At 35.0% G+C, this 12,124-nt stretch overlaps 1 protein-coding gene and 1 long non-coding RNA gene across 3 annotated transcripts in view; both read right to left on the bottom strand.

The window, feature by feature from the left end:
- Positions 1 to 12,124, bottom strand: part of LOC113231140 (zinc finger protein 608-like) — a 131,446-nt gene that overhangs the window by 91,543 nt on the left and 27,779 nt on the right. The gene's annotated exons all lie outside the window — the stretch shown is intronic.
- LOC113231141 lies at positions 2,115 to 11,089 on the bottom strand. Its single transcript, XR_003310534.1, has 3 exons — positions 10,957 to 11,089; positions 3,793 to 3,830; positions 2,115 to 2,147 (listed from the first exon to the last, which is right to left on the bottom strand). It is a non-coding gene; the product is annotated as an uncharacterized LOC113231141 (long non-coding RNA).

The following is a 12,124-nucleotide window of genomic DNA, read 5'->3' as shown; positions in this document are numbered from 1 at the left end:
AGCAACCCGGAAAGCATAACAGAGGATATTAGCTATATAAGAAGCGAGTTCCGGACGGCCATTCTCGCCGCCCGAGCAGGAAATTGACCCTCCCTCGAGGTAATAAATTATACCAAGACACCTATTCTTATCGCTACGAATCATTGCAGGAATTATACGCGTTCTTATGATGAAATACAATATGTGATACAAATACCTATTATGTAATACTAGTACTTTAGTAGCAGTAGAGCTCCTTGTGAAAGAGTTCAGTACAAGAGAAGTACTGCCACCTTATCTGTTTCTGCCGCCAAACCGTAATGTAAGGCATTACTGCGTTCCGGTTTAGAAGGGTAAGGGTGCTGGTGAAATTACAGGCACATGGGACTTGTCAACTTATGTCTCAGGATAACGGGCGCAGTGGCAGGGCGCCTCAGATCCTTGCGATTTAAAGCTCTGAGTGGCACAGCAACTGTTGTGGACAGGCGTGTAGCTTGCCATCATACACACGACTTGTTCGTCCCGTCACTTGATATTATAAAAAAAAACTAACTAGTCGGTAAAAACCAAACATCTGGAACAAGCACATAAAAAAATTCGTAAGGTCTGCCAGTTCGTTCTGTAGCTCAGTTTGGGGAGTGTCAGGCACGGTATGCTGAAGGCGCTGGTTCGAATCCAGCCGAATCTAAGGAATTTTTCTTAATGTTGGATCTTTGTAATAATAATTATAACAAACTTGTGGAGTAATTTCAAAATAAATAATTGAATATCATGGTAGTAGAATATGGTGTAAATTAATAAACTTAATATCACAAGTATTAGTTTCCAGAGACCAAGCGCAAAATTTATATGTGCGATTATCGTGGAACTTGCGAAACTAGATGAAGTTTTCTAAACGTGAAAATAGAACATCAATGATTGTAGCTTACAGTGATTTTCCATTAATTTCTAGCTTAATTACCTCAACTAGATAAATAACAAGTTTTACAAAAAGAAAAGACGAGAAAAGCAATTTTCACTGCATTCAAGAGTAAACGTCGGCTTCTCATGAGAACCTGGTAATGACACTTTGAAATCACGTGAGAAATCTTAACGAACACGCTGTGCAACAAACAAAGCATGTACAGTCATAATTTGTAGTAATAATACAAACCCGTAGAGACAATGACCATATTTTATGTAAACAATGCTGTAATACACATACAAATAAGTAAGGTAATGCGATGGTTTATTAAGTTGTGTAATGCACGAATTGGAATTAACAAATCGATTTTCTTTCACGTTCTAATGAACGTGAGGTTGCATGGAAAATCACCACAGTTTTCAGTAACAAAAAAATTGCCAACAAGGAAAAAATGTGTTTCTCAAAAACAGATTTTAAGCATGCTGGTCGTTTTGGTTACACCTCGAAGAAAAAATGGCGGGTTGTGTAATTACAGTTTATAGACGAATTAACTAATTACTACTATTATTTGAGTTTCTTAATTATTTTTTACCCTTTTTAAGATAATGACTCTGTAACCAAAGCTCAGTAATTAAAATTATTATTGTTCTTTATTTATTATAAAGAACAATAATAATTTTAATTACTATAATAATAATTTTATATTATATATTACTATAATAGTAATTAATATATTATATATTATAATTTTATAATATATAATAATTTTAATTCCACGAGATTCAAGACTGACAAATTGAAACAATGCACTTTAAGGGTAATAACAATTTATTTGTTACGCCATGGGAGAGAGGCAAGAGTCTAAAAGATACCCGAAAGAATAACTAACGTGTCAGAATTAAGTGTGGTTACGCACTTTTAACTGGTCTCAAAGTGGGCCAATTTCCTGTACTAGAACTAGAGTGTCAAAACAACGAACTTGAGTCCGGGGTACTTACTATTCAGAGTACCTAGATCCGGTATAAATTTTTATTTCTTAAATTGTTGCCGCCGGCAATCGAACCCGGACCTTCTCGTTTAGCGCCCACAGTGATAATCGCTGGGTCACAGCGGTTGTCAAAAAATAATTATTATACACACACTGCAGCACTCCATATGTGGTACAGTCGAGGCGTGGTAAAACCAGATGTGGCGTAATTACTCCTCCAATTGAAATTTATAGTTGCTTCAAGGTGGTCTGTGTGTTTACACATAGTCAATTATTCTCTAATAACAAATAAACTGAAAGCCGTTACAACTAATGTATAACTAGCAAACAAATTTAGAATTCTACATAATAGGAAACAAACAATATTATTTTATTGGCGTTTTAACAACTCCGTTAACGTACGTTACGATTCTTACCATCAGCACATTTAAGTGCTAAAAAACACTTTACAACTCGTATTTTATGACAAATTTACAACCACGACCCGTTGAGGTGTGTAAATTTACTTTGCGATAGCACAAGTAAAAAATAAATATGGCAGTAAAATATGTATCATTCGGCAATAATTGAATCATATATCGCTGCTTTATTATCCGACTTAAAAAAAAGGAGAAGGGTCTCAATTCGACTGTATTTGTTATTACTCCGACATCTGTGAACCGATTTCGTGATTCTTTTTTTGTTGGAAAGGGGTACCTCGGTAGTGGATCCATTCAAATTTGAAGAAAATATACCAACTCTAATGATGGCAAATTAGGAGATGAATCCGGTTTACTAGATTTCACCCTCTTTCCGTTAACCGATGTCAATAAAACTTGGTAAACAGATGTAATTCCATAAAATTTTGAAGTCGGTTTCTTTTTTGTAAAAAGGTTATAATTAATAATTGAATTACCTTATTTTTAATTTATACACAGAACTTTGACTTAATTGGACGTGTAGGTTTATTTAACAAACAGCGTTCTACCACTGCGCACTGTAGGTTAAGTGGGAATTTTATTAGTGAGAGATTTAAAAAAGTAATAAACAAATATTTTTTGTGTACATGCCACTGTACTAACAAGATACAATATTTATTATTTGGGTTAGACGTAACGTTATGGTTAGACGCCGAAGTAGATTTCCACAAAAGTATACAATATTTACAACTCATGAGCAAGGATTTACAAATTATCAAATTTCTCTATTGAAAATCAAACCATACGTCGTTCACAGAGTTTTAATTTGGAATATCAAACAATTCGTTTGTAATCTCTCTCTCTCCCACGCAGTCACACACACCCAAAATAAATGTGTGTTTTTATTACATTTTTCTTTAAGCTATAATAAATATAGTTACTAGGAGGACAAAAAACAAAAGCAGTATAAATAGTAGACGGCTATTAATAGTCCCAGCATATAAGCAGATTGTACCAGTGATTTTACGAACAGGGTCGCAGAGAACCTGTGAGGTGTGGTTTAATAACAGAGTTTAGTGAATTCACAACCATTTACTGCAGAGCTCCTGGCTTCTGTTGGCAACAAAACAGAACCATTTATTTGTACTTTAAACAAGGTTGCGACAAAGTATTTTTATCTCAAATGTACCACAGATATTATTGAGAAATAGAATTAGAATGCATACATTTGTCATTTTCGCTCATCCGGTTGTCACATTCGATATTACCTAATACTGATGGATAACATCTTTGCATTTTTGTCACAAACTCGATATGAATGATAGTATGCAAGAAGCAATATCAATTTTCAATGCTTATAAATAAGCTTCTCATATTATGTAATTGCTGTTTACGTTAACTCTAATGTAAATAAAGATAGTGAGTAATTCTAGATGTAATAATGCTAAACATTTATTCCGGTTATAGGGGCAGCCCTATATAGAAGAATAAAACCGGAAAAACCGGTAATAAAGTGTACACACCCGACAAAAGGAGCAAAACCGACAGGCTGGACGCTTACCTGTAACAGATAAAAATGTTGTTAGTGAAATAGAAACACGCTACAACTGTTGCTACAGAATTGTTGACATTTCACAGTAAGAGGGCAATTTTCAACACCTTTATTCATTGAAATTAGTAAATGTAAGTAGAATTCAGTTTCATTATAGAATGACAAGGTAATAATTTAACTATAAGTCAGAGTGACTTGAATAATATGTAGTATATAGTATTCAGTTCCTTTTACTAGTGTGGTCTTTGCTTACATACTCAATTATTAAGATAAAGATACCAGACAACATGTGTCTAGATTCCACACAATTGTAATTCAAAGTGTATTCCATGGCATTTCAGTTGATTTGAAAAGAGCGATCCCTAGAGTTTCTTACTCGTTCTTCTCAGAGAGGTCAGCGTAGTGAACGAGCAGTAGCTTCAAAAATGACTTTTTTAAATGTACAAATTTTACTGAAATAAATTATTGTTTGACTTTAACTTCGTAGATTTCTCACAGATGGCACTATAGCAAAAAAGTCGTTAAAAACCAAAAACAAAGACCTACAACAAACACATAGAAGAATTCATAAGGTCTGCTGGTTCGTTCCGTAGCTCAGTAGAGAGAGCGTCAATCACGGTATGCTGAAGGCGCTGGTTCGAATGCAGCCGGATCGAAGGAATTTTTCTTAGTGTTCGATCTTTGTATCAATAATTATAACAAACTAGTGGATTGATTTCACAAAAAACAATTGAATTATAATAATAGTAAACTATCGTGATCTTCAATAAAGTTAATAACAGACAATAAATTAAATACCTGGCATTCTCATAAGGCAAGATCATTGTAAAAGACAATACAATTATCTGCACAATTAGAGATATCATATTGAATAGTTTCAAGAACACTATAAAACGTTCTAGGCAACCATTGCATTCAAGTAGTCGAATTATTGTTTGTTGTAAAAAATTCCAAGGCATCTAGAAACAGTTTACGAACACAAGTACCTACAGGATTTTCGAAAATCATCATAATTAACCCATTTATACGTCCCGCTGTTGGGCACGGGTCTAAAGGTTAAAACTCAAAAGTGCGATTGAGGGTTCGAACCCACTGCTTGGGAGGCAGTAGCAGGCAGTAGGTCAAACCATTAGGCTATCACGGCTCATCTATCATTTTCGAAATTGTTTGTTTAAAATTACCATCCGGAAAGTTTGAATTCACCTTTCTCTGGAATATTAAATTTTTCAAGCTCATTTTTATTATATATACGTGCTTTTGACAAATTCGTTTAGAGAACCTTTCTATCTCTCAATTTTTTTTTTATAACAGAGTACGAACATACGCAAGTGGTGCTGAATGTAAATTTTTCTTGACATCGCCTAATACAAAAAATACTCGATTTTATATTATCCGATCACGCAGAGGGTCCGATAGCATTATTGTTTTCCCTACAAACCCTAAATTGCAGATTTAACCCTTAAGTCATAGGTATTAAAGCTCAAAAATCATAGCTGTGTAAATCACCATCGCAAGTCTCTACATGTTATTAAATCGTAGACTACATTTACGTGAAGTTTAACTAAAGCAGTCTACCACAAAGAAGATAAGCGCAATTAACGTAATGGAAAATTATTCGAGAAACTTCTTTCGAAAATGTTCGTAGGAACAGAGAGATATACTAGCCGTAGCAAGTCTTCTATGACGGGACTCGACTTTTTTAAGTAAAATAAAAGAACGTTATTATTTTTTATGCTAATGGGGAATATAATCTCCTTGTCATTAACTAACGTATTTGCATTTTGGTAACTTGAGAGATATTACCACCTAAAGTTGTGTTCTTTGTAAAATGTCAATTACTCTGATTTTGTTTAACAATAATACTACAATAAACTGAAAAATAAGACATTAAAAAAACTGACTGGACGGGGTTGTAGATTTCGTTTCTTTACCAAATATATTAATAACTCGATTTCGCTAAAAATATCGATTACGTCAAGTATAATAAGAAGGGCAGCAATAATACGATAATAACAACAACATTTTTTATTCATTTCTTCCACAATAAATAGGAACACACAAGAGCACATTAAGCTTGACACTTTGGACTGTTCTTATAACAAGCGGTATGTAGTTGAATTTAAATCTTGCAAACGCCCTGTAGAATGAAACTAATTCATATAGTGAGACAGGAACCTGAATTAGGAGTGCCCAGTATCTCAGAACTCTTGTAGCACGACAGGGCGCGACTTGCATTAGAGTGACATAAAGCGCGAGACATCTATGCGCAAATAGAAAACGAGAAGTATGTCGCGCTTTATATCGCTCTCGCGCAAGTCGCGCCATATTATGCTAACTCTATTGGTTGTGTAAGTTTACATAAGAGTATTGTGAGTAAGACGAGAGTAATGAAAAAGGGTAGTTATTTCAATGTTAAGCATGTTGTGTGCGCGTGTGCGTATGTATTATACGTTCGTATGCGCTCGCCATTGAGTTTTTAGGCTCAATTTATATTGCGGCGGAACGGAATGGAAGCGAATTTTTGTAACTACATTGTACATAGCATAATGAACTCTATGGTCAATTGTGTAACGTACAAACTAGATGCGAGCACAAAATCCTCCGCGGAATTCTCGCGCATTCGCATTATATCATGTTGAAATAACCTTTATACAAATGCAATAGGTTCTCTTACACATTGTAATTTTTATACCAGGATCACGGATTGGTGTCTTGACTATGGAATATGATTACGAAATAGAAAATAAATACTTAGGTAACTATTCTGAATTTGAGGCACTATATTTTTAAACACCGAGCAACTGCTTCAATTCTATCGCGTGTGACGACACGCACTATGCAACGCGAGTGCACCGGGCGATTATGCAAATGCGTGCGTCTATGGACAGACGGCGCGTGTCAGGCGTGCACACATACAAGACGCGCTGCTACATTTGTATGAAGTTACCATACTTGTCTTATTATACTATGCTTGCACCCTATAGAGGAGAACCGGGCCCAACAGTAGGGACGTACAATAAACCGCATATACATATCTCAAATAATAGAAACTTAGATAAGTTGGACGTATGAGTAATGACATTGTATTAGCTTAAGTACCATCAATCACAACGTATTCGTGTTATTATTTACGAGTACAATTGATTTAATAAGTGGGCGTGACATTCGACAACGTCCACTTCAAAAACTCACAAAAACACTTAAGATAATATAGTATTGAAGATAAATTCGTCACTATATAAAATTGTAGTGACTACATATTTACTCATCCGAAGAAGAGTCAGAAGAATAAGTACGTTACGAGAATAATATCGTTATTCAAACTAAGTCCTATGTAAACCTGTTTTGAGAATTTATATATATTATTTGGTTTCGGAAATATAGAATCGAACAACGGCCGCTCTGACATCCACAGCGAAGAAGAACGAACAAAATGTACTATGTCCTGCGCTGCGCCCGACACTTGCCCGTAATTTCACCAGCACCGGAACGCAGTAATGCTCACATTACTGCTTACAGACACAGGTAACCAGATAGTACTTCCCTAGACGAACTCTTTCACTGGTAGCTCTATTGCTACTAAATTACAGGTCATAAAGTTTATCATCGCAAATAACAAATTTTCTTGTACCTGTTTTATTGTTATTCATAAGTTTATGAGTGGTTTACGATTCCAAATAACGAACACTGTTGTTCTTGTTCGTAAATCTCATGATTAAGGACCACGGACAAGTTCAAAATATATCGAGCAAAAAACGTGTGTTATCCGTTAGTTTGATGAATATGGTATAAAATTCCTTAAAAAATCTTTATTTTTTTATACAACTTTGGCTACAAGATTAAAACTAGTTTAGTACAAAATTAGTTTAATACAAGTTTAAAACTAAATTTTTTAAATGTTTATTATTTACTTATTGAGCATTGGCTATACAGTCGTCAGCTTAAAAAGGTAATAAATAATGAAGAACCTCGAAATGTAATATCATCGTCTTATTTAAGAGCCAGACTCTCTCCTGCAGTCGTTACGGTTCATAGCCAGTTTGTTCTCTATACCTGTTCACTTTGATCTTATTTCTTATTTGCTCACTATACGCTATTCTTGGTCTTCCTCTCTTTCTTGTCCCTTCTATCCTCCCCTCAATTATCACTCTCACAAATTCGACATTACGCAACAAAATGTCCAAATATTTTCCCCCTTCTCCTCTCTATTGCATTCAAAAGACTTCTCTCCTCCCCAACCTTTTCCATAACTTCCTCATTTGGTATCTTTTCAATATGAAAGAAAAATGTAATTACTTAAACTAAAACGTAATTCGTATAAAACTATAAGTACAAAAACCCGCCATTTTTTTTCAAAATTTCCTTCAAAATGTCAAAACTGACGTTTAAGTTTCTAAGGGTCGTATTCTAGAACTCTACTCAATGCTCAAGTCAGGACTTGAGTATGATTCAAAGCACTAGAAATCATATTCAAGTCCTTGCCATTAGAGTCGTATTTCCAGTGCTTGAAATCATATTCAAGTCTGCTCAAATCCTGACTTGAGCATTGAGTACCGTTCTGGAATACGACCCTAAGGGTCGTATTCTGGAACTCTACTCAATAATCAAGTCAGGACTTGAGTATTGCAGTGAGCACTGAAGATCATACTCAACTCCTTGCCATTAGGGTCGTATTTCCAGTGCTTGAAATCATACTCAAGTCTGCTCAAATTCTGACTTGAGCATTGAGTACCGTTCTGGAACACGACTCTAAGACTTCGTACTATCAAAATCAATGAATTTCAGAAAAAAATAATGGCTGACTTTTATGGTTACAGTTTTTTCTCAAATTATTTTTTAGTTTACGTTTACGTTACGTTTTGAGTTTCTTAATTATTTGTTACTTGTTTAAGCTGATGGCTCTGTAGCCAATGCTCAACAAATAAATATTCTAAGATTTTGTCACACGACATTTTAAAAAGAGTATTATTAGCAGTAGAGCTCCGTGTAAAGGAGTTCGTCCAGGGAAGTACTGCCGCCTTATCTATTTTTGCAGCCAAGCAGTAATGTGAGCATTACTGCATTCCGGTTTGGAAGAGTGCTCGTGAAATCAAAACAATTGTGATTAAAGCTCTGAGTATCAATGCAACACGGCGTGTCTCTTACCACCAGGCGTACAACTTGTTCATCCTGTCACTTGGTAACATAAAAAAACAGAAAGACAGTGCTATACTATATTGTGTGAAGCTATCAGTATCTTTCACTCCACTATAATTAATTATAAGCAGTCAGTGTACGACTGTCAGAAATTACGATAGGGTATTTCATTGCTTTGTCAATCATTGTCCCCTACTTAATAAGTACTCTATATTTATTGACCTGTTCCGGACTGGAACACGTAACACGTATTATTATGTTCTAATGTGTTATGAGTATACTTACAATAATAATTGTTTTGCTGACGTTCAATTCTAAGAAATAATATAAAACAAACAAATAACTGTATAAATAGTCTTAGATTTATATATTATCTTGTAAACTTTAGATTATTAAATACAGTCTAACCTATGTTCTTGTTTTTGTATTTGGTTTAATCAAAATTAAGCCGTTTTCATTGTGAACGAGAGGCCTCTGTAATAAGAGTAAAGTAAGTCGCATTTGTAAAAATTTTATGATTTTTGGAACGAAATCACTATAAGAAATCACGATAAGACGTAAGTGTTTTTTGCATTGCAAGCATTGGTTTAAGACATACTTAAGTTTAGTGCAAAATAAATTTGTTGCCCTCTCTATTTTCACGATTACAGTAGTTTTTGTGTTAGCCTGCTGTCGCTACCTTTGTATTGTTCAGGATATCTTTCTCCAATAATGGAATTTATTTTCTAAAAATATTTTCACTAGTTAGGGCCCGCCACCGCCACGGTTCGTTGCGTCGTTTAGTATAATAAAAAATAAACAAAAATTGTACCAAGAAAAGTATTTACTCCTACATATTTTCACCAGACAGTTTTCAGAAGTAATTTCTTTACGTTACATCGTAACATGAATGGTAATAAAGCAGCATATATCCAGGAAGTAATTTCGTTGTATGTAATGAAGGAAACCTACAGGATGATTGATGACTATAAATCTTGAGCATAATTGGTTATAAAAACATATCTTTAAAATGGTTTCATATTTATTTACTTTTAGGGGGAGTTACGAGCAATGTTCCGGTGATAGTGACGCCACGTCGGGGAGGACGAACACAAGCACAACAGTATAAATGTAGCGTCATTAAGTAATAACTGTGTCGCTGACTCTGATTACGCTGTGGCTGTGTTGCTATGCTCGGAACGTCACCTTTATAGATCTCTTCTAAGAACATGGTGTCCTGGTTTAGATTCTTACGTCCTGATCCTAGAAAGCATTTAGCAACTTCCAATCTTAATAAACCAATTACACTGCAACATTAGTTATAATATATTATTACTATATAATAACAACATTAAAAGTGGCTAATTATATGACTGTTAAGCTAAATTGATAAACCTATATATAAGATTAATAATCTCAAGGTCACCGGCGTGTGAGATGTGGCATCCACTGAAATAAAATAATCCCAATGGTTTTGCTCGCAAACGGGTTCACTCCGTTCACTCACTAGCAGCTTCATGCGATTGGATTTTAGTGATGTGTCACTTCCAGCACGAATGCCGATGAAGGTCGTCCTGCTCGATACGGTACGACGTATTGTCCGCCGGTTCTTGATCCTGAGCCCCTGAGCCCGGTCGACAGTGCCTTTTCCGGGGAATATCGCGTCTCCCATTTAAAATAAAAATAAATGATATCCAAAATAATAATAATAATAATAATACCTAAATATGATGTACCAGATCATCACACTAATTGCATGGTCTCAAACTAGAGAATTCCCTGTACATATCATGAGTACCAGAGCTACAGAGAATTCACTCTGGGGCACTACCCAGAACACCCAGACCAGAACCAAATTGAAAAAGTTCATTTCCCAAATTGGTCCTACTGGGAATCGAACCCAGGACCTCTTCATCCAGCGCCCACAGTATAAACCGTTGGACCAGGGAGAAGAAGGTTACCGTTTACCGTTTTCAATCTTCCTGTGATCCAAATTCAAATAAAACAAACACCAACTCACATCGGGCATTCATCACTCGCAATACCAGGAGCCCATGAGTCCATCAACAATGTAAAAGCTGCGGCGAGCCAATTACGGCGGCAATGTGATTTACGACTCGTAGTAGGCCCATGTTTATATTGTTTAAAGGGCTCCACAATGCAGGCATTCCATTTGTTATAAATAAATTGTAATAGGTACAATGCTATATTGTCCATTTATTATAAATATGCAATTTTATTGCATTTCGATGTGAGCGTGAGTTGAGTATCCTTAAATCTTTAACAAAGATTTAAGGATATTCAACTCATTCGTTCATTCATTCATTCATTCTTGCCCGTTTTGCGTTGGCATATAACACTTTACCGTGATTAGCGCAAAAAGATACTTGAATCAAATCTCGTTTATTTTACAAATAAAAATGTAATAGTGTTTTATACAATTTTACATTCATGCATGACAGTAAAAATTTGACATTGTAACAGATGTATTCATCGATGACAGATTGTAATGATACGCGATAATGCTTTTTGCCAAGTCACGTGACGACACATCCAATAGTGTCGACAATTCATCATTAATCAATCACTTAAATTGCTCCGTGAATAGCTGGATATTTTTGTCGTGATTATTTTTATTAAACAAGATGTGAATTAAGGACATATTGGTGGGTAGTAACTACTGGGAAATAAACGAGTTCTACGTATAATACATGCACGGGCTTTTACAGTAGTATATTATAACTTTATTGGCTGTTTTCAATAATTTGCCTAACTATCACACCGATTCGTCATCATCATATACAAATTGTTTTACCTGGACTCGGAACCGGGACCTTCATCTAGCGTCCACAATATTAACGATGGACCACCTAGGTGGTCGAAATATTCTCATGACATTTTCAACATGGAATACGTAAAACGAAATCACAAATTACATCGTTAAACTCAGCTCGTTTTACAAACATTAATTTATGAGACAGAAAACATTATTTACATTACACACAAGGTTTTATCTAACAATTTTAACATAAAATTACTAGTTATTAATAAGATATGAGGACCCAGTTGGTTTACATCGTGGGCGTAAATGGCCAACCATAATTAAGTGTTCAATTCATAAATTAACAACTGGTTTTCGATTTCCGAAGAAAACATACCTGAAAGTCCAGGTATTGCAGTGTGTTGTT

The sequence above is a fragment of the Hyposmocoma kahamanoa genome, unplaced genomic scaffold, assembly GCF_003589595.1.
Source record: "Hyposmocoma kahamanoa isolate Upper Pololo Valley unplaced genomic scaffold, ASM358959v1 64, whole genome shotgun sequence".
NCBI classification, from domain to species: Eukaryota; Metazoa; Arthropoda; class Insecta; order Lepidoptera; family Cosmopterigidae; genus Hyposmocoma; species Hyposmocoma kahamanoa.
The sequence above is the reverse complement of the archived record's forward strand: the minus strand, read 5'-3'. Positions and strand labels throughout refer to the sequence as shown.